Source organism: Dromiciops gliroides, chromosome 2 (assembly GCF_019393635.1).
Source record: "Dromiciops gliroides isolate mDroGli1 chromosome 2, mDroGli1.pri, whole genome shotgun sequence".
NCBI classification, from domain to species: Eukaryota; Metazoa; Chordata; class Mammalia; order Microbiotheria; family Microbiotheriidae; genus Dromiciops; species Dromiciops gliroides.
In genome coordinates this window covers 559023763-559042990 of record NC_057862.1, presented here as the reverse complement: position 1 = coordinate 559042990, position 19228 = coordinate 559023763, and the positions used below count along the sequence as shown (strand labels likewise).

The 19228-nt window shown below is 41.2% G+C and overlaps 1 protein-coding gene across 5 annotated transcripts in view; it reads left to right on the top strand.

Annotated features, from left to right (window-relative positions):
- The first annotated feature begins 7182 nt into the window (after positions 1–7182).
- Positions 7183–19228, top strand: part of RIN2 (Ras and Rab interactor 2) — a 247291-nt gene continuing 235245 nt past the window's right edge. For all 5 annotated transcript variants that reach the window (XM_043989609.1, XM_043989610.1, XM_043989607.1 and 2 more), the window contains exon 1: positions 7183–7397. The gene's annotated coding sequence lies outside the window, so the exon portion shown is untranslated. The remainder of the gene's footprint in view (positions 7398–19228) is intronic.

Below are 19228 nucleotides of genomic sequence, written 5' to 3'. Positions count from 1 at the left end.
CTCTCATTTATTTTCTCAATTTTCCTCTACTGCTCTTATTTTATTTTAAAAATCTTTTGCTCTTTTTCACCTCTTTCTTAAGCTCTTTTAACATTCCTGTTGGTCTTATAATGCAATCCGTACTTTTCTTTGAAGCTTTGCTAGTTATTTTCAGGTTATTGTCATCTTTTAATTTGTATTTTGAGCTTCCCTGTCACAGTAGCTTTTTATGGTCAGATGTTTTTCTTTTTGTTTGCTCATTATTCCAACCTATTTTTTTACTTTGGACTTTATGTTAGAGTTTGTTTATGTTCACCTCTGGGAGATGCCTGGCCTAAACTTCTTTTATGTCTTTCTGCTGCTTTTGCAGCTCAGTCTGGGGACCTATAATTTTTAGTCCATGATCCAGGAAGAGGTCTATTCATTGCCCTACTCATCTGTGCTCTGTTCCTTATACAAGTAGGGCCCCTGCTCCCTTGCCACTGAGACCATTCCTTTCTGCCATGTGTGAGGGTTGGAATGATGTCCCTGCTGGGAGGAATATTGCAAGCTTTGGCCTGAGGGGAAACATGTGACTTTAGTGTTTGGAAGTGTAATGATTGGAATGATGCCACCTACTGGAGACTTACTATAGGAAAGCTCCACCATGAGGAAAATGCCTCAGAGGGCAAGGCCATGTGGCTTTTCCTTGGCGTCAGGAAGTGATGTTTGCTCATGGGTGCTGTCTATCAAGGCTACCAGCCAATCAACTTGAGGAGCCTCCTATTTTCTAGGAGGAGACAGGAAGGAGGAAAGAGGGCCTGTGCAGAAAGCTCTCACTCTTTTGGGTTCCTGACTTGATGGTGGTGGTGGCAGCAGAGGACTTCACAGGAAATTTGAGGAAATATAGGAATGCCAGGCTGTTGGAATTCTGTTCTCAATCTTTTTCTTTCTATGTTTCAATAAACCCTTAAAAACCTAAACTCATTTTATCAGTGATTTTAGTCAGTTTCCCCCAAAACTGGGGGAACAGATTAGAATCCACATTTAGAATCTTAAAGAAGCTGGTCAGCTGGCACCCAGGAACTTGTCTCTGTAGCCACCTGTTAGAATTGTCAGTGAGAGCTACCAGCCAATTAGCTTGGACCTGTGTGTTTGTGGACGGCCCTTTTTCCTATTGGAGAGAAGGCTTCTGGGACAAAGAAGGGGCAAGGCTCACTCTCTTTCGCCAGGACCTCATGTGGAGTGGAGCTGAGACGCTGGCTCCCTTAGATAGATAGATGAAGGAAACTTGGCCTCTTTCTCTCTCCTCACCAAATTCTTATGCTCCTTAATAAATACTTAAAAATCTAAACTCTTGCTAAAGCTTCTAATTTATGGCGACAACTCATTAGATTTTTAGACAGTCTAGCCCCTTACAGACAGCAACTCTACACATGGAACTATGACTTGGAACTGGGTAATGTGTGACAAAGCTGCTAGATGGCACCTATTCCTGCTCCCAGGGATAATACAGGTATCTTTTGGGATCTTTTTCCAGGTATTCGGTTCTCTTATTATTCCTGGATGCTAGACTGCTTCCCACCACTACAGCCTGATGTTGCTCTTGCTGCTATACTATGCTCCTGGTCAGCTACCACCCTGATGTCCACAAACCTTTCTATCTTCCTAAACTGCTCTGGGTTGCAAAAAAAAAAAAAAATTATTTACAGTGACTATTTCTTGGTTTCTTACTCAGAATTCAGTTTGGTGCATTTTCTAGGTCATTATAGAATGGGTTTTGGGCAAAATGAGGCAAAATTGCCAACCTCTGACTCCAACATCTTAACTCTACCTTCAAAATTGAATTTTGTTTTGTTTTGTTTTAGTGAGGCAATTGGGGTTAAGTGACTTGCCCAGGGTAACACAGCTAGTAAGTGTTAAGTGTCTGAGGCCGGATTTGAACTTAGGTACTCCTGACTCCAGGGCCGGTGCTCTATCCACTGTGCCACCTAGCTACCCCCAAAATTGAGTTTTAAAAAGTGAAATGACTTTCCCACAATATAGTACAGACCTTGTAACGTGGCACAGTAGAAAGACTTAGATTCAGAATACTGGCTCGTTTCTTACTCTATCACTTGCTAACTTTATGACTGAGGGAAAGGTTCAATGTTGGAATGAAATAAGGCACTCATAGGTCATTCTAAAAGAAGGGGAGTATGGGAGACTTTCTATGGGAAAAGAATTAAGACTGAAAGGAATTGGTTGTGATTTGGAGTTTCTGTGACCCCATCTTTGGCTGGGATTGGAGGCCTCGGCATGCACCCCTGCATGCTGGCTCATGCCGGATACCCACGCACCTGCATGGGCCTGGCCAAATTATAATGATGGGAAGCCCAGTGAGGACAGGTCAGGGTCTTCAGCATCCATCTTTGTAGAGACGCTTGTTAGTTCTGTCAATCAGGGCTGCCAGCCAATTAGCTTGGGGCTGTGTGTGTGTGGTGGGCCCTGTTTCCTGTGGAAGAGGGGGCTTCTGGGAGAGAGAAGGGAGGAGAGTGCACTTCAGCGTGAGCAAGAAAGAAAAAGAGACATTGCACAGCTGAATCTCTTTGAAACTGCTGTTTCTAGGTGGTGGGTGAGTTTGTGGGTTGTATTTTTTTTCCTTCCTCTATTCCCTTTTTCATTGTCCCTGGTTCTATTAACCTTACTTGTGTTTACATTTGTTCCCATTAATAAACCCTGTTTTGTTTTTTGAAAGAGGCTATTAATCTCCTTTCTTACCCCAATATTATGGCAAGCTCTGCCCAATTAACTCTCCCCTTACTAAATTTTGGCCCTTAAAAGACTTGGCAAATGATTGAATCTGGAGTGTGAGGAGAGTATAAATATAGGTAGGTGGTGAAATGAGAGGAGAAGAGGCAGTCACTGACTTTTTCAAGGAGCTTGGTTATAAAAGGAAGAACTTGAGGGAATGATGGGGTCAAGTAAAGGTTTGTTTTGTTTTTGTTTTTTTGCAGGACAATGGGGGTTAAGTGACTTGCCCAGGGTCACACAGCTAGTAAGTGTCAAGTGTAAGGTTGGTTGTTGTTGTTTTTAAGGTTAAGGGAAAAGGGGGCATGTTTATAGGCAGCAGGGAAGGAATTGGTGAATAGGGAGACATTGAAATTTAAATGCCTACTATGAAGAAGACATCATATAACCTTTTCCAGTTTCACACTGGAACACAATTCTCACTATGGATTACCATTCTCCTTACTCTGAGCCTAACTATGAGTACATTTGATGATTAAAAATATGAGAGACATAGTTTCTGGGTAATTTGATCATTTTATTAATAGGCCAGCAGTTTATTAATAAAAGCCAGTCTATTGGCCATCTCAGTCCAAAGACCCCTAACGCCAGTGGAGTCCCTGTTCATATATGCTTCCAACTGTAGGAGGTCTATCACATAGCAATCAAATCCAATAGGTTAACAACAATCAAATTCAATTTGTTGACATGATTGGAGGTGTGTTGTATCAAAATACAGTCCAGAAATACAGTGACTCAGGTCACTCAATGACATCAGAGAAAGAATGTAAGACCCTCTTACTCAAAATAGTTTCCATCTAGGTATGGTTGTGCAGGCCAAATCTCCTCAGTAAAGTCAGCTCTCTAGACAAAAGGATCTGTAAGACTGGGTCTGGTTTGACACAGATGAATCTTACTTTCAGGGAGAATTTGCCTTGGGGTGGGGGGGGGTGAATAAAGACTAAGAAAGAAGGGGACAACACAGGGTCCCCCAAGATATTGGTTATTAATAATTATTTCTCACACCTACTTCCTTTTCTGTGGAAAGGAAAAGGTATTATTGAAATATCAGTTCTCTAGAATTTGCCTAAAAGTTCCTTGCATACTTTAAAGGGAAAACTATTTCTTTAGAAATGACACTTTCTTAGCCAAGTTGGTAACCAGCTGTTAGAAGTGTCATGGGAGGCTCTCAACTTCTGACCTGCTTAGTCATTACTATCATCAGGGAAACTGAGGTCAGAGGTCATATAGGGAAACCATGAAGTAAGGCAAATAGAATTTTCAAGATTAATATTTTCAAATATCTCAGTATTTTGCTTTATCCAGTTCCCTCAAGTCCATTTGCATGGGAATAATGATTCTCCACATAATAGTTAAAATATTTGTTGTATGAAATATTTGTCTAAAAATATGTAATAAATGAAGAAGTAAATATGATCCCCCAGTTATTAATGTTCTCTCTCAATACTTATTTCTGTCTGTAACATTTAGGCCTTTCCATGGGGGAGGAGCAGAGCAGTTTGCAAGAGATGCAACAAGCAAAGCCCAGGAAAAATCCTGGGCAAGGAATTTAAAGTGAGATTGGATGAGAAAAGATCGAGCAAAAGGCACTGGAGTTCATGACCACCTAGGTGGTGTAGAGGATAGGTGGTGTCAGGAAGAGATGGGTTTGAATCATCTCTGACATCTGCTATTCAGTATTTTAGGGGCAGCTAGGTGGCATAACTGGACCTGGAGTCAGGAAGACTCATCTTCCTGAGTTCAAATCTGATCTCAGATACTTACTAGCTGTATGACCCTGAGCAAGTCACTTCACCCTGTTTGCCTCAGTTTCCTCATATGTAAAATGGCTGGAGAAGGAAATGACAAAACCACTCCAGTATCTTTGCCAAGAAAACCCCAAATAACATGTGACACGACTGAACGACAGCATTCAGTGCCTTCGTTTCCTCATTTGAAAAATGGAGACCTACCATCCGGTGTTATAGTGAGGTTCAAATATGATAACATATGTAAAATGCTTTGCAAACCTTAAAGTGTCATAAATGCTAGCTAGCAATGATGATGGTTCAAGCTTTTACACTATATGTCCTTGTATTTGACCTTAAATGAAACAGGCAAGTAAGGGATGAATATGAAGGAGTCAGTGGGATATTGTGGAGGAGGCTATCAGGAATGAAATTTGAGTGGAGAATGTCTTAGGCACATCCCCTAGCCTAGACTGAGTATTTCCCATCATTCATCAAAAGTAGGACCATAGGAGTTGGTTACAATTGGCTTCACTGGCACTGAGACACTGGGAACTTGACAGGTACCACAAAGGCCCTCTTCTATTGGGTGGAATGAATTATAAGCATATACCACAACCCCACCCACCCACCTTTTGCCATAAAGTGTAAGCTTCTTGAGGACACTTTTTTTTTCACCTTTGGATTTTTGTTTTGTTTTGTGTTTTTGTCATTGTAGCTCCAGTTGCCCTGGTCACCCAATACTTTGGCCCTGACTACAATGACTTGTACATAGTAGATGCTTAGTCACTATCTGTTGAATTTAAATCAAAGGTGACATCTTATGCTGAAATCTATGTCCAGACAGTGTGGAATAATGTGAAAACCAATTAATTTGGAGTCAGAGGACCTGGGTCCAAATACTGTGGGACTTGGGTAATCTTTCTTGATTTTGGTTTCCTTGTCTTTAAAATGAGGGGTTGACCTATACCATATCTAAAGTCTTTTCCATCCCTAAATCTATGATCCTAGGATTCAGGAGCCAAACTAGACCCCCATTATCTAGAAAAGACCTGACTCTCTGGGGCATACTGGAATTTAAGTCATTAAGGTGAGTTGAAGCAAGGAAGGGAAACTGAGGAGGAGGAAAGATTAGGAAGAAAAAAGAGGAATAGAGTGTGTATCAGAGCATTTACTTCAAACCGTCTCCTTACTCTTAGAGGCATTTGATTTGTTAGAAATAAGGAGGGAGGGAAGGGTGAGTTGGTATCAACTTTCACTTCTAAGCATGTATCTTCCTCCAGCCCAATTCCTTCTTTCCTAAAAGAAGAGAAAGTATGTGTGTGTGTGGGGGGGGGGGGACCGGAAGTATAGCCTTTGCTGCTGAGAAGGTTATAAGGAATAAAGTCACCTGCTGGTTTTAGAAGTGGAGGAAAGGGGCAGCTAGGTGGCGCAGTGGATAGAGCACCGGCCCTGGAGTCAGGAGTACCTGAGTTCAAATCTGCTCTCAGACACTTAAAACTTACTAGCTGTGTGACCCTGGGCAAGTCACTTAACCCCAATTGCCTCACTAAAGAAAAAAAGAAGTGGAGGAAAACACATCCGAAGAAAACTTAAGTGAAATCTTCATCTTCTTCACCTTTATTCATCTTTTTTTAATTAGAGATTTGGAATCTGGAAGATAAACTTATAAGAGAAATATCTTTTTTTTTTCATTTTTTCTTTCTTCTTTAGTGTGGGCTTCCAGACTATATCTTTCAGAATAGAAGAATATCACACAACTTTGAGACACAGAATCCGACAGTAACCGACTAGAATAATGTTTCTAATTCCCAAGACTCTGTGCACTGAGGGGCAAAAAAAAAAACAAAAAAAAAAAAAACAGAGCTAAATCTCTATGAATAGCCCTGGATTCCAAAAGGTGTTTACTATTTCCTGATTAAGTTCTGGTCCAATCACTTACTGCTTCCTCCTATTTTCATGATCCATCAAATAGTTTCCAAAGGTTTCTCGCAGAGCCCAGGAAACAAGGTTAAAGATTTCTTTGCCTTTTTCAGAGATCCGAGTGTCTGTCATGACAAAGCAAAACAACAATGCGAGAAACGTGACCCTGTCCCTATCCCTATCCCTAGAGGATGCAGCATCTTTTAAAAAAACAAAACAAAACTGAACCGAGAACAAAGACAGTACATTAACAAAAGCTATACTGGGATGCGAGGCAGTTCCAAGAATAACTTGCCCTTCCTGTACCTTGCCTTCAAGTTCCAGAAAGCTCTCAAGGTTGTTTATTTACCAAAAAGATGTGCATTTTTATGTTTAGTTTTTCAAGTGATAAGACGGGAATGGGGGAGTGGGGTGTCCAAGGAAGGGCTAGCACAGGACTTTGCAAACTTTAATAAATGTTTGTCTAACTAAATTGAAATGCTTGTCTAGCCTACCCTCTGGGAGAAGCGGCGGCGCCAATGCGTGATGTGAATTTTGAAGCCAAGTTGACTCTGGTATTAGATAAACTTTCTGATCCCAGTTCCTCCTCCCTGTCACTTTCCACTTCTGCAAGCAAGGGGCGAGTGGGGATTGTGAGGAGGGGAAAGGGGGCGGAGTAGAAGATGGGGGTGTGTGGAAGGCGGGGGCGGGGTTGGGGGGGGGGGTCCTAGCGTTGCGCAGGCGCTTTTCCCACCACCTCTTACCATCACCCCCCCTCCCCCATCCCCCGTCGGGGCTCGGAGCCTCCGCTCCTGTGGGACGCCAATGCACTTGTAAAGGGAGGGCTGGAGGCAGACACAAAGCCTGGGCCCTCCCCCACTGTGTCCTTCTTCTCCTCCTCTTCTCAGCTCGGAAGTCCTGCCTTGGTGCTGCGCTGGTGTAAGCCCGGAGCACAGGCTTTCATACCATTCCACACACCCCCAATCCAGACCTCTCGACCTGCAGCGAGGGCAGTGCAAGGTAAGGGGGGCAACCGCAGCAGCAGCAAGAGACCCCACCCCCTGCTCCCCTGGGCTTAGGCGCCGGGAGGGAGTTGTCAGCGGGGCAGCTCCGGGGCTGGGTAGCTGCCTCTTTAAAGGGGCCGGACGCAACTCCCGGCTTGGGCTCCCTTTCTTCTTTCCTTTCTTATGCCTTTCTGCCCTCTTCCTTCTCTCGCCCGGAGACAGGGGGGCAAAAGGAATGCGAGAACCAGAATTCTGGGTTATTTTTCCTGAACACACAAAGGAGGACTTGGAGGGGGATGCAGGAAGGTTGAGAGAAGAACCGCAGAGCTAGGTGCCGGGCAGTGGGGTGGGGGAGAAGTTTCTGGCTCTTTGAATCTCCAGGAAGAGACTGCGAGGTATCTTCCCATCGCAGTGTGCTAAGATCCTGGGAACTTGGGATGCCTTCACCGCGCGTGAGACTAGCCTAGTGTGCGCAGGCATGCGGGGGAGGGGGGGGGAAGGGGGGAAGGGGGGTGACACAAACACGAATTTCTAACCTTTAGCGAGGGGGAGGGGTCAAGGAGCCGGGATTCTGGGGGCGTCGTTTCAGAGACTCTCCACTTTGTACCGGAGCGCACAGTGTCTGTACTAGTGAATTCCCCCTGCTATTACATTCCATCTATTCTGTATAAATCTTGTATAATTGTAATTATTGCATGTTTTCTCCACCATTAGGATATAAACTCCCTTAAAATAGCTCCTGGTACATAGTAAGCGCTTAATACATGCTTGTTGGTTGACTGCACATTTGTGTGGCAGTCCCCTGAGTTTGTATCCCAGACTCAGGAGCTAGGTTGCACGCTTATGCACACTTGTGCACTTTTATGAACCTTTAAACGCACATGTCCAAGAAGTGAGAGGCCGATGGCCCCTGGTTAGTTGCTAGGTTAGGGCTGGCTGGAAGTTTCTGCCCATCAGGGGATCCCGGAGCCCTGCGGGTCGGTGCCTAGGTCCGACGATTGGGTTCAGTTCCTTTCCCTGTCATGTTGATTGATGATGATGGGGCCCCCGCATCCTAGAGGATGTTGTTCCGGATTCCCAGCCCCAGAAGGGGCCACTTACAACCTTGTTGACTTGGCTCAGGAACCGACTGCCTGCCTCTTCTTAGTTTGGGGTCCGCCCCTTTTACCCCAGCTTCCAGAGGTTAGCATTTCTGTGCCTGCCCACAGCAGCTTGGCTTTGGTGCCGGGTTTCAGGGTTTCACTTGAAGTGCAGTGGCTATGACCCCTACCCGCCTGGAGAGAATCCTAAAAGACTAGGGGCGTCAGTTACGGACCGTGACAGCAGATCCTACGGTGGTGTAACTCACTAGTTCTCCTCTGCCGTGGTCAAGAGGCAGCCTTTTAGAAGATCTCGGGAAAGCTCAACTTGCAACAGTCCCAAAGGCTCTATAACGTTATCAAGGGCAGAGGAGGAGGAGGAGGAGGAGGTTCAGCACTTTGAGACTTTTAAAAATTAGCTGTAGAGGCCACTCGAAAAAACTCCATAATCATTCGACACAATTCAGTTGCTTATAGAATTGCGATCTAGTCAGTACCTCTTCTGATCATTGTTTCTTCTCTCAGGAAAAACCATTAAGATGTTAATAAAGCATTCTATAGATCGATAGTACTTTCAACATATTCAACAGTATGAAATCCCATGTAGCTCCACTATCCCTCCCCCCCCCCCCCTCCCCGCGAACTCAGGAACAGGTGCTGGTTATTCTGAACATTAACTGTCAGGTGCTTAACTGTGATCTGACAATCAGTGTAGTTACTGAACTGAACTATATTGCCTACATCGGTGGTTCTCAAACTTTTCCTTCAGGGTTCCTTGCAGCACAGTTTGAGGAACCAGGGCTTACATAATGAAGCATTTATTAGGCACCTACTATATGTGGGTCTCTGGGCTGACCCTTGGGGATACAAAAACAAAAATGAAACAGTCCCTTTCCTTAAAGAGCTTACATTATTTCTGGGGACAACATCTATACATGTAAATATGTACAAAGTAAAAGGTAAAGTTGAGATTAGATTTAGCAAACCAACCACATGCATGTAAATCTGAATTAATACAGAGATGTCAAAGCCCCCCACTTTGTGTGCCGTGCATTGTGCTATAAGCTGGAGGAGGCATAAGTCAAGACTTCAATGAATCTATTGTCTCATATGACTATTCCCTCCAGTGGTGCAGATTTCAGCCTGTCCATGCCCTCCCTTCCTGTATGACTTGCTTATGTTCTCCTATAGATCCTGTACAGAGAGACACTACCCGACGTGATATTTTCCCCTGTCTTTTTCAAATTTAGTGGATATCATTGTAGAACTGGGACTGACTCATCTTCTTTTCTGTTGCATTTCCTGTATAATCAAATGCCCAGATGACTCTCTCTTCTCATGATGTGACTGATTATTCTCTGTATTGTGTAGATTGTCCATTCTTTGCGACTCTTATTCACATCTTCCCATGTTAGTTGTAAGGGGATCTGTTCACCCAGTGTGCTGAGGGCCTTCCTTGATTACTTTTAACACTGAGAGGAAAAAATATGCAGCACATGAGTCTCCGTTCATTGTGCCTCATCATTATTATATGTGTGGCCAGCCCATCTTTTTGTTCATCTGTGATTTGAGGACACCTTTTATTTTGGTTCTCCATAATGCTCTATGTGTTTTATGTTTGATCAGTTTGGTAAACACTAAACACCTGTGTTTAAGTGCTAGAAGACAAAAAAGTAAGTGCCCTTTGCCCCTAAGAAGGCAACATATACACAATATGTACATAAAATGCAATATGTATGAAGAAAAATTAATACAAAAAACCTGCAAAGAAGATAAAAAAGTAACTTCTATGGGGAGGCCCTAGCAATTGGGGGATCTGGATAAATTTCCTGTAAGAGATGGTTCTTGAGTTGAGCCTTGAAGTGAGCCTGGGATTTCATGTCAGGGAGGTGAGAAAGGACTGTTCTTTGTGTAGGGAATGGTCTCTCGTTGTTGTTCAGGCATTTCAGTTGTGTCTGGCTCTTCATGACCCCCTTTTTTTGTAGGGGGGTGGTTCTTGGCAAAGATACTGGAATGGTTTGCCGTTTCCTCCTCCAGCTCATTTTACAAATGTGCAGGTGAGACAAATAAGGTTAAGTGACTTTCCCAGGGTCACACAACTAGTAAATGTCTGAGGGAATGGTCTAGACCATAACTTCTTAAACTGTGGGTTGTGACTTCATATGGAGTCCTGTAACTGAATGTGGGGATCGCAAAAAATTGGGCAACAGTAAAAGGTTATGTATACCTATTTTATATACCTATATACCAGGGGTTGCATAAAAATTTATTGGGCAAAAAAGGGTTGCAAGTGGGAAAAGTTTAAGAAACACTGGTCTAGGGGGCAGCTAGGTGGTGCAATGGATAAAGCACCGGCCCTAGACACTTGACACATACTAGCTGTGTGACCCTAGGCAAGTCACTTAACCTCCATTGCCCCACAAAAAAGAAACACTGGTCTAGACAAAGATAAAGATGGGACCTACAAAGTCTTTTATAGGGGACAGGAAATTGGCCAGGTTGGCTGGTACATAGAGCGAAGGAATGATGTGTAAATCAGCCTGTTACAGACAGCCTGTTCTGTGAATGATATTCACTTTCTGTCTTTGGAGACTGTCCTTTTTTTGTGACAAATATATTGTCCCTCTCTTAAAAGAGTTCATAATATAATAGTGGCATATTATATCATATGAAGGCTCCATGATTTGATAAGCGTGAGAAGCTCTCTCCACCAATATAGATGCATGCAGATTAGTGGGTAAGCCCTATAGTGTTGTGAGACCACTGGTAGTGCAGTAGATAGAGTGCTGGGCCTAGAATCAAGAAGAGGAGTTCAAATCAAGCCTCAGACACTAGCTGTGTGACCCCAGGCAAGACACTTAATCTCTCTCTGCTTCAGGTTCCTCAGCTATAAAATGGGGGTAATACTTACAGCTACTTCCCAGTGTTATTGTGAAGATCAAATGAGATATTTGAAAAATACTTTAGCATGGTGCTTGGCACATAAGTTGTTCAGTCATTTCAGTTGTACCCAACTCTTTGTGACCCCATTTGGACTTTTCTTGGCAAAGATACTGGAGTGGTTTGCCACTTCCTTCTCCAGCTGATTTTACAGATGAGGAACTGAGCCACATAGTAGGTGCTATAAAAATGCTTATTCCCTTCCCCATATCCTTTGTGTTGCCTAAAGAACTGAAAGGTTAATCAACTTGGACCAGGATGACATAGCTAGTCAGTATAAAAGTCACATCTGAATTCTGGTCTTCCTGACTACTATATTACTTCTCTCTCTGACTCGCTCTCTCTGTAATTAAGCAAAGGTAATAAAACATGTAGGTGAAGCATAATACCAATTAAAATGTGTGTATTGGAAAGAGATCAGACTACACAAAGGGATCTGTGATCTCATTGTTCCGGGAGTTCCCTCCAATGACTCAGATTGTGCCTCATCCATGCCTGCCCTTCTTGTGTGCCTATTGTTAACCCCCTCCCATAAATTCACTACAGACAGGGTGATCTACCCAACATAAAGGAGTCTTACCTTAATTTCTTCTGGCATTGCAAGGATAGAATTGGAGCATTTTGTCCACTTTTCATTTCTTGATCTTTCCATCTAATCAAGCCATCTTTTCTTCCTATCATGCAATTCTCTTAGAATATCTCATGTGTCTGTTCTTCAGAATTCTTCTCGGTTACATGTTGCAGACCACAGCCATCTAGCTCTCATCTATCTGTTGTTCTCCAGTGTACACTCATTTTTAATTCTTTGGAGGCAATAGTATTCCATGTGATTCTTATTATAGCAATGCTGATGTTAAAAATGTGGACCTTTAATGATAAGCTCAGTGGTCTTAGAAAGGCATGGAATGATTTACATGAAATGATGAAAAGCAAAGTTAGCAGAACCAGGAGAACAGTACAGTAATGGCAGTAATGGCAATATGGTTTTAAGACTTTGAGTGACTATTATAAATACACAAATTAAAAATAAAGGACCTATGAAGAAAGATGCTATCTACATCCAGAGAAAGAACTGATAAATAGAAGGATTGTAGAATAATAATTATATATATATATATATATGTATACCTATTTGTGTCTAATGGTAGCCATCTCTAGGGTGGGGGAAGGGGAAGAAAAAAGGGGAAAAAAAGAAATTTACATGATAGCTGTTATATTTGGAGTTGTACATGATAGATTTGTAGTTTCATGTGCAGTCATCTTTTTTTGTTGTGCTCTGTTATGGAAATGCTTGGTTTATTCCATGAATTGAAAATAAAGTAAAATTTAAAAAACAAATAAAAGGAGAGACCTTTGCTTTCAGTGGGAAACTTGGGGTCAGTATAGGAGCTCTGCAGTTTCCCAGAGGCAATCCAGCTCACATTCATCCTTCTACCCAACCTCAGACCCAAGTTACTGTCCATGTATACTGTCTATCCCACTCGTCATATGATAGTTAATTTAATTCCACTTATCTTCAGACATTCACTATTGGGAGGCAATGGAAAGAGCACAGTACCAGAAGCCAGGAAACCTGAGCTTGAACCTTGGCTTCAATACTGATTTTATTGAACTCTGGACAGGTAAATCTTTTGAACCCCTCTGAACCTCAGTGTCTTCATCTATGAAATTAGGACAATAATATTCATACTACCTACTTTACTGGACTGATGTGAGATAAGTGATTTATAAACCTTAAAGAAGTGACAGAAGTTGCTGTTGTGATTATTGCAAAATAGCCTTCCCATAAGGTTTTCTCAATAAATGTTTCATTTGTTCAAGTATAAAGCAATAAGAAAAATAAGTGTCATTTAGTTTCACCTTGCATTAAGAATATCATTATTTAAAACTTATTTTGAAACAAACTTTTAGACTGTAGAAATTCCCTTCTAGGAATCTAAGTCGAATTTGTCTAACACCTTCATTTTACGGAGAAGGAAAATGAGACCCAGAAAAATTTAAAACTTGCCCAAGGTAACACAAGTATTTGGTTGCAGAGATGACTATTTTTTTTCTATTTGGTTGTTTCAGTCATGTCTGACTCTTCCTGATCCTATTTGGGGTTTTCTTGGCAAAGATACTGGAGATGTTGAGTAACTTGTCCAAGGTCACACAGCTAGTAAGTATCCGAGGCCAGATTTGAACATCTTCGTGACTTTAAGCTTGGCACACTATTCACTATGCCACCTAGCTGCCCAGAGATGACCCTAGAACCCAGTGTTTTTCCAACCATCCTACTATGCCTCTCCTTTATTAAGCAACTACGAATTCTGTGGTCCTATTGCAGGGGGGCTGGAATGAATGAATAAGTGTGTAGTGGAAATCCTTTCTGTACAGATTAGTTCACTTGGGGCTTCTATCATGGTACAAAATATAAAAGAAAGAATTTAGAGTAGGAGCCAGAGATACTGGGTCTGGAGCTCAGCTCTGCTTCCCTGCTCCCTGTGTGACTGTGGGCAAGTCACTTAACCCCTCTGAACCTAACCTCGTATAAATGAAAGAATTGGGCTAAAAGATTTCTAATGTCTCCCTCCAGTTCCAAATGCAATCATCTTATTTGGGTTAGTTTGCTAGATCCTAGCCCCATGAGCACAGGTCACATCCCTAACCTAATCTGTCTTACAAATGCAGCAGTCACCTGAGGATTTAAGAAAGCATGGCTGAAGGAAAAAGCAGAACAAAGCAATCATAAGTCATGTAAAAACAGCTAATTGAAAAACAGGTGGTTTGTCAACCACATCAGTGTTCTATGGTAAGCAAATTTTTAGAAAGATATTTTTTAAAATCTTGCTAGTGATTGAATATTTGGGTTTCATAATGCTAGTTGGTTAACAGTCTAAAGAAAACCATTTTGTAGGAAATCCTTTTTAAAAAAACGTTCTGAGAAAGGTATAAAAGATCCCTTCTTTCCTATCCGTTTCACTATTTGGTTATTATTGGCCTTCTACTGGGTAATACCCTTGGTTACTGTCCAGGTACAGAAGGAAAAAGCTGAGGAGGAAAAAATTCTTTCACTGAGTAGCATGTTCCAGACTATCTTGTGCTATTTATAATCTTGAGGCTAGGTTACAAAATCCAAACTTAAAAGAATTTCAGGGTTGTAAGGAAACTTGGAGGCTATTTAGCCCAAACTATACCTGACCAGGAATCTCTTCCCAACATTCCCAAGTGGTCATCCCGTCTCTGCTTAAAGACCTCTAATGAAAGGAAGGCCCTGAGCTCCAGAGGCAGCCTATTTTGCTTTTGGAGAGTTCTAATTGTTAGGAAGTTTTTTTTCCTTATATCAAGAAAACATTACCATTCTCTGCAGATTGCCGGGTGGGGCAAACAGAGTGAGTCTAATCTCTTTTCCACATAACTGCCCTTGAATTACATGGTGATACCTGCCATTGTCCTTTCCTGAGTCTTCTTAGGAAGATTAAATATCTTCCCAAGATTAAATATTGCAGGTTAAATATTGCCACTTCCTTCAACTGAGCCACATATGGATGACATCATTTCTTTGAAATTACTCAACTGATTGTCTATAGTTTCCTCACTAAAATCGATGGCTTAATATTTACAGTTGTGACAGTGTACGTCAGTGAAACACGGGTCATTTCAGTGAAATTTATTCATTCACTGAACCAATAGGTGGTTTAGGTATCATGTTGACATAGAAGTGGGTTTTTGATTTGAGTTTCATACTAATTCCAAAACATTTGGCTCATGCTGGTTTCTATTGTCAGAAATTCTATTTCTAAATGGACTGTATATATTGTAATAAGTAGGAGCACTCTTTTTGCCTGGAAGAAATAGGATTTCCATTTCTCCAGTGTTAGGATTCTAAATGATATAGAAATAAAAAATGAACTACTTGTGATGAAGGCCACACCGCACAACTCAACAAAACTCCTTCCAAGGTTCCTGCTCCTGCTCTGCTCCATACCACCTGCATAGCTTTAGGCAAGACACTTGACCTCTCTCAAACCTCAGTTGTTTTATTTTTCATCTACAAAATAAGAAAGTTAGACTAGAGGATATCTAAGCTCCCCCAGCTCTAAATACTGATTTGAGGATCCTTTCAACAGAGAAATTTAATAATTTGGGCATTCTGAATGTAATCCTGATGTGAATGTCTGCTTTTCTAAAGTAAAATAGGTTGGATTAACAATTACAATGAGCTTCTCAGGCTCATTGTCATTAAATACATAGGAATTTGGAAAATGTTGGAAAAGCTAGTAGAAAAATTTTTTAGGCTGGTGGTTGTTGTTTTTAAACATCAGCAAGGCTAAACTGAGTCATCCTGCAAAGTTTTCACGGTTTATGGTTTGGCAATTCACGAGTTGTTCTGATACCTACTGTTATATTCTAGTTTACATATATTTGGGCCTTGGTTTCTTCATCTGAAAAATGGAGGTTTGGTTGTATGTTCTCTAAGTTCCTCTACAGTGCTAAGATTTTCTTCTATGGACACAGCATCTGGGCAGGATTAAGTAGACATGTAACACACACATACATATGTATGTATGTGTATATATATATATATATAAATATAAAATTTGGAGGGATGTATGTGTGTATATATGTGTGTGTATATACACACACACACACACACACATATATATACATATGATTTAGAGGGATGATAATAGACCTAGCCTGGCATCACAGGCAAAACATGTATAAACATATATAAAAAATATTGAAATTCTCAATATTAGATTGACCGCCTTACACAAGAAGTCCTTTAGACATCTCGACTCAGCATATCCAAAACAGAATATATTATCTTTTCTCCAAAAATTACTCTTCTTCTGAACTCCCCTTTTTCTTCACCCTTGCCTTACTTTTGAGGGCACCTTGTCCTTACAATCACAGAGGTTTACAAGGTCAGCAGTGTCATCCTTAGCTCCTCACTTTCATCTACAATACATGCCAGATATTGTGAGTTCTGTCTCCACATCTCACATATGTACCCTTCTCTCCACTCACCATCATCAAGGTCTTCATCACTTTTCCTGAATCTGTGATCTCCAAATTTTTTTAATTGAATACCTCTCTCAGTAATTTTTTGAGCACTCTCCCCCAATGTAATTACATTTATTTATAAATTATATACATGTACTATTAGGTAGATATATATTTTAGTTTCATTAGGTACTCTTTCCCACCCAAAATCAGAAGGGAGGTGGTTTCTCTGACTGCATCTTGGAGCCCAGAGCCCACACTCCAAAGGGTGATTACAATAGTAATAGTAATGAAGTAATCTAGAGAATGAAGGTGGGTTAAAGAGGAAGGAGGAATTTCCTTTTAAAAAAAAAAATTATCCCAAACTTAACAAAGACCTTTTTGTCATTTCTTATGACCTAATAATACTCTTTTATATTCATATACTGTTGGGGGTGGAGGTAGGGGTTATGAGTTTTCCTAATCATACCTGCACAGCTGCTGTGGCAAGCATCCTGATAACAGTTAACTTTTAACTGTCCTGAAGGACCCATGTCCAGAATCAGGGATATTGGGAGATTGCATTGGGAGTATGTTGGGAGGTAATGAGTGAATGCTAAGTGTGGTTGTGTTGGCATCAAGCCCCACAATTGGCCATTGCAGAAAGATTTAGTCAACCCCATCTTCCCACCTTCTGAATGCTTTAACACATACATATCCTTTGGGAATCATGCTGTGGTCTAGGGGGCTGTTGACTCTTTTGAGAGACAACCACCCTAGACTATTGCAATAACTTCCTGACTGCTCTGTCAGCCTCAAGTCTCTTCCCAAACCAATCCATCCTCCACACAGCTGTCAAAATGATCTTTAAAGCTCCTTGCTCAGTAAACTCCAATGGCTACCTAGTACCATTAGGATCAAATATAAGCTCTTCTCTTTGACATTTGATGATTTTCACTTCCTGACCTGAATCTCTTTGTCCACTATTACTGTCCATTGCCCTCCTTTATGGACTGTATAATCTGGCCATGATGACCTGCTTACTGTACCTCTCACAACATTGCCATCATCTCTCAGTGTTCTTTTGCACCAGCTATCGCCTAGGCTGGGAGTTCTCTCTCCTCATCTATGACTTTTCAGAATACTTGGTTTCCCTCAAAATGCTTCAAGGTGGCAAATGCCAGCTTCTTTGTGAGACTCTTCTTGATCTCCGAGCTACTGGCATCTTCCCCCACCGTATCCTGGTTACTTTGTCTTTGGTTTATAAATGTTTTGTAAATACCCATATGTATAGTCTGTCTTCTCAGAGTGTAGGTTCATAGAGGACAGGACTAATGTACTTTTGTCTTTGTATCTATCTGTGATCATCGCGATCTGTTTGATGGAGGAATGATGATAGGACTCCTATATGGCTCAATTGGGCTAAGTGACCCTAATGTCTGTAAAACCTATTAACAGTGATACATTCCACTGTTCTGACCCTGTGTCAGGCAGTCAAGCAGGCAACAAAGCACCTACTACATGTGACACCAGGGATATAGAGACACAAATGGGCCCTCCCTTCATGGAGTTTATACTCTATAGAGACAGCATGTACACAATTAGCATATACTAAATAAATATGAGGTCATTTAGTAGGAAGGCAGCTTAAGGAAAGGCCTCATGTGGGAGGTGGGCCTTGAGCTGAGCTTTGAAGGAGACTAGAAATTCCATGAAGTAGAAATGAAGACAAGAAAATCAGCCCGTGTAGTTATGGAGAAAGGAAATGGAATAATGCCTATGAGGAACAGAATTTAAAAGGCCATTTTGGTTGAACTAAAACATGTATGAAACCCAGTAATATATGGTATTGGCTGAAAAGGGAGGTCAGAGGATATTAAAGATGCAAATTATAGTATAAATGTTAGCCATTATTATCTTTGCAGAAATAACTGTCTCTTTAAGAGACAGAAATGTTTTAATGATTAGCATGTGCCTTCCTATATATGATCTCATTTGCCAAGTGTGGATGTGCCTGCTTTAAAAAAAAACTCAGTATCCCTAAATCTGAATTTACAAAATAAAAAGTGATGATTATTCAGTATGCAAAAGTGAAGCACACAAGCCCAGATTTCCAGCATATAGCCAAATTCCTTAGTGCATTTAAAAATCTTTTTTCCAAAGAGATTTTATACGAGTTTTATTTGACTTTATATGAGTTTTCAGGGATGCTTCTCCTCTGTAAAATGAGGGATAGCTGGGTTATCATCCCTCATACACTGAGGGGGGCACTGGGGTCTAGAGAAATTAATGTCCAAGCTTACCAACCCACCAGTAGAGCTAGAACTAGAAAAAAGGTTTTCCTGGATCCTAGTTTCGGTTTCTGCCTGCCTCACTTCAGCACCAGAGTGCCAAAGGATCAGAGAGATTAACTATAAAAGATATTCCTAATCCCATATGAATTTGTGCAGCTCAAGGGCATCTGAAGAACGTTATCTAGTTGAATAACTTGAGCTTCAGGTATTATATCTGGATGTCTGATCTGTTTTCCTGAAACTTAAATAACATAAACTGAATATTTCAAAACTGATTATTATTATCTGTATTTAGGTACCTGGAATTTAAATATAAAGACATGAAATAAGAATTTATTGGACATTCTAAGTAAAGAATTTGTTCTTTCAATAAGTAATTTATCGTCTCTCCTGTGTTCAAGGTGTATGGGTGATACTGAGCAGTAGAAAGTGTGGCCTGGACTTTCTGGAGCTTTTAAACAAAAATGATAATTAAGATGCATTTTGGGGGGTAGGGCAGTGAGGGTTAAGTGACTTGCCCAGGGTCACACAGCTAGTAAGTGTGAAGTGTCTGAGGTCGGATTTGA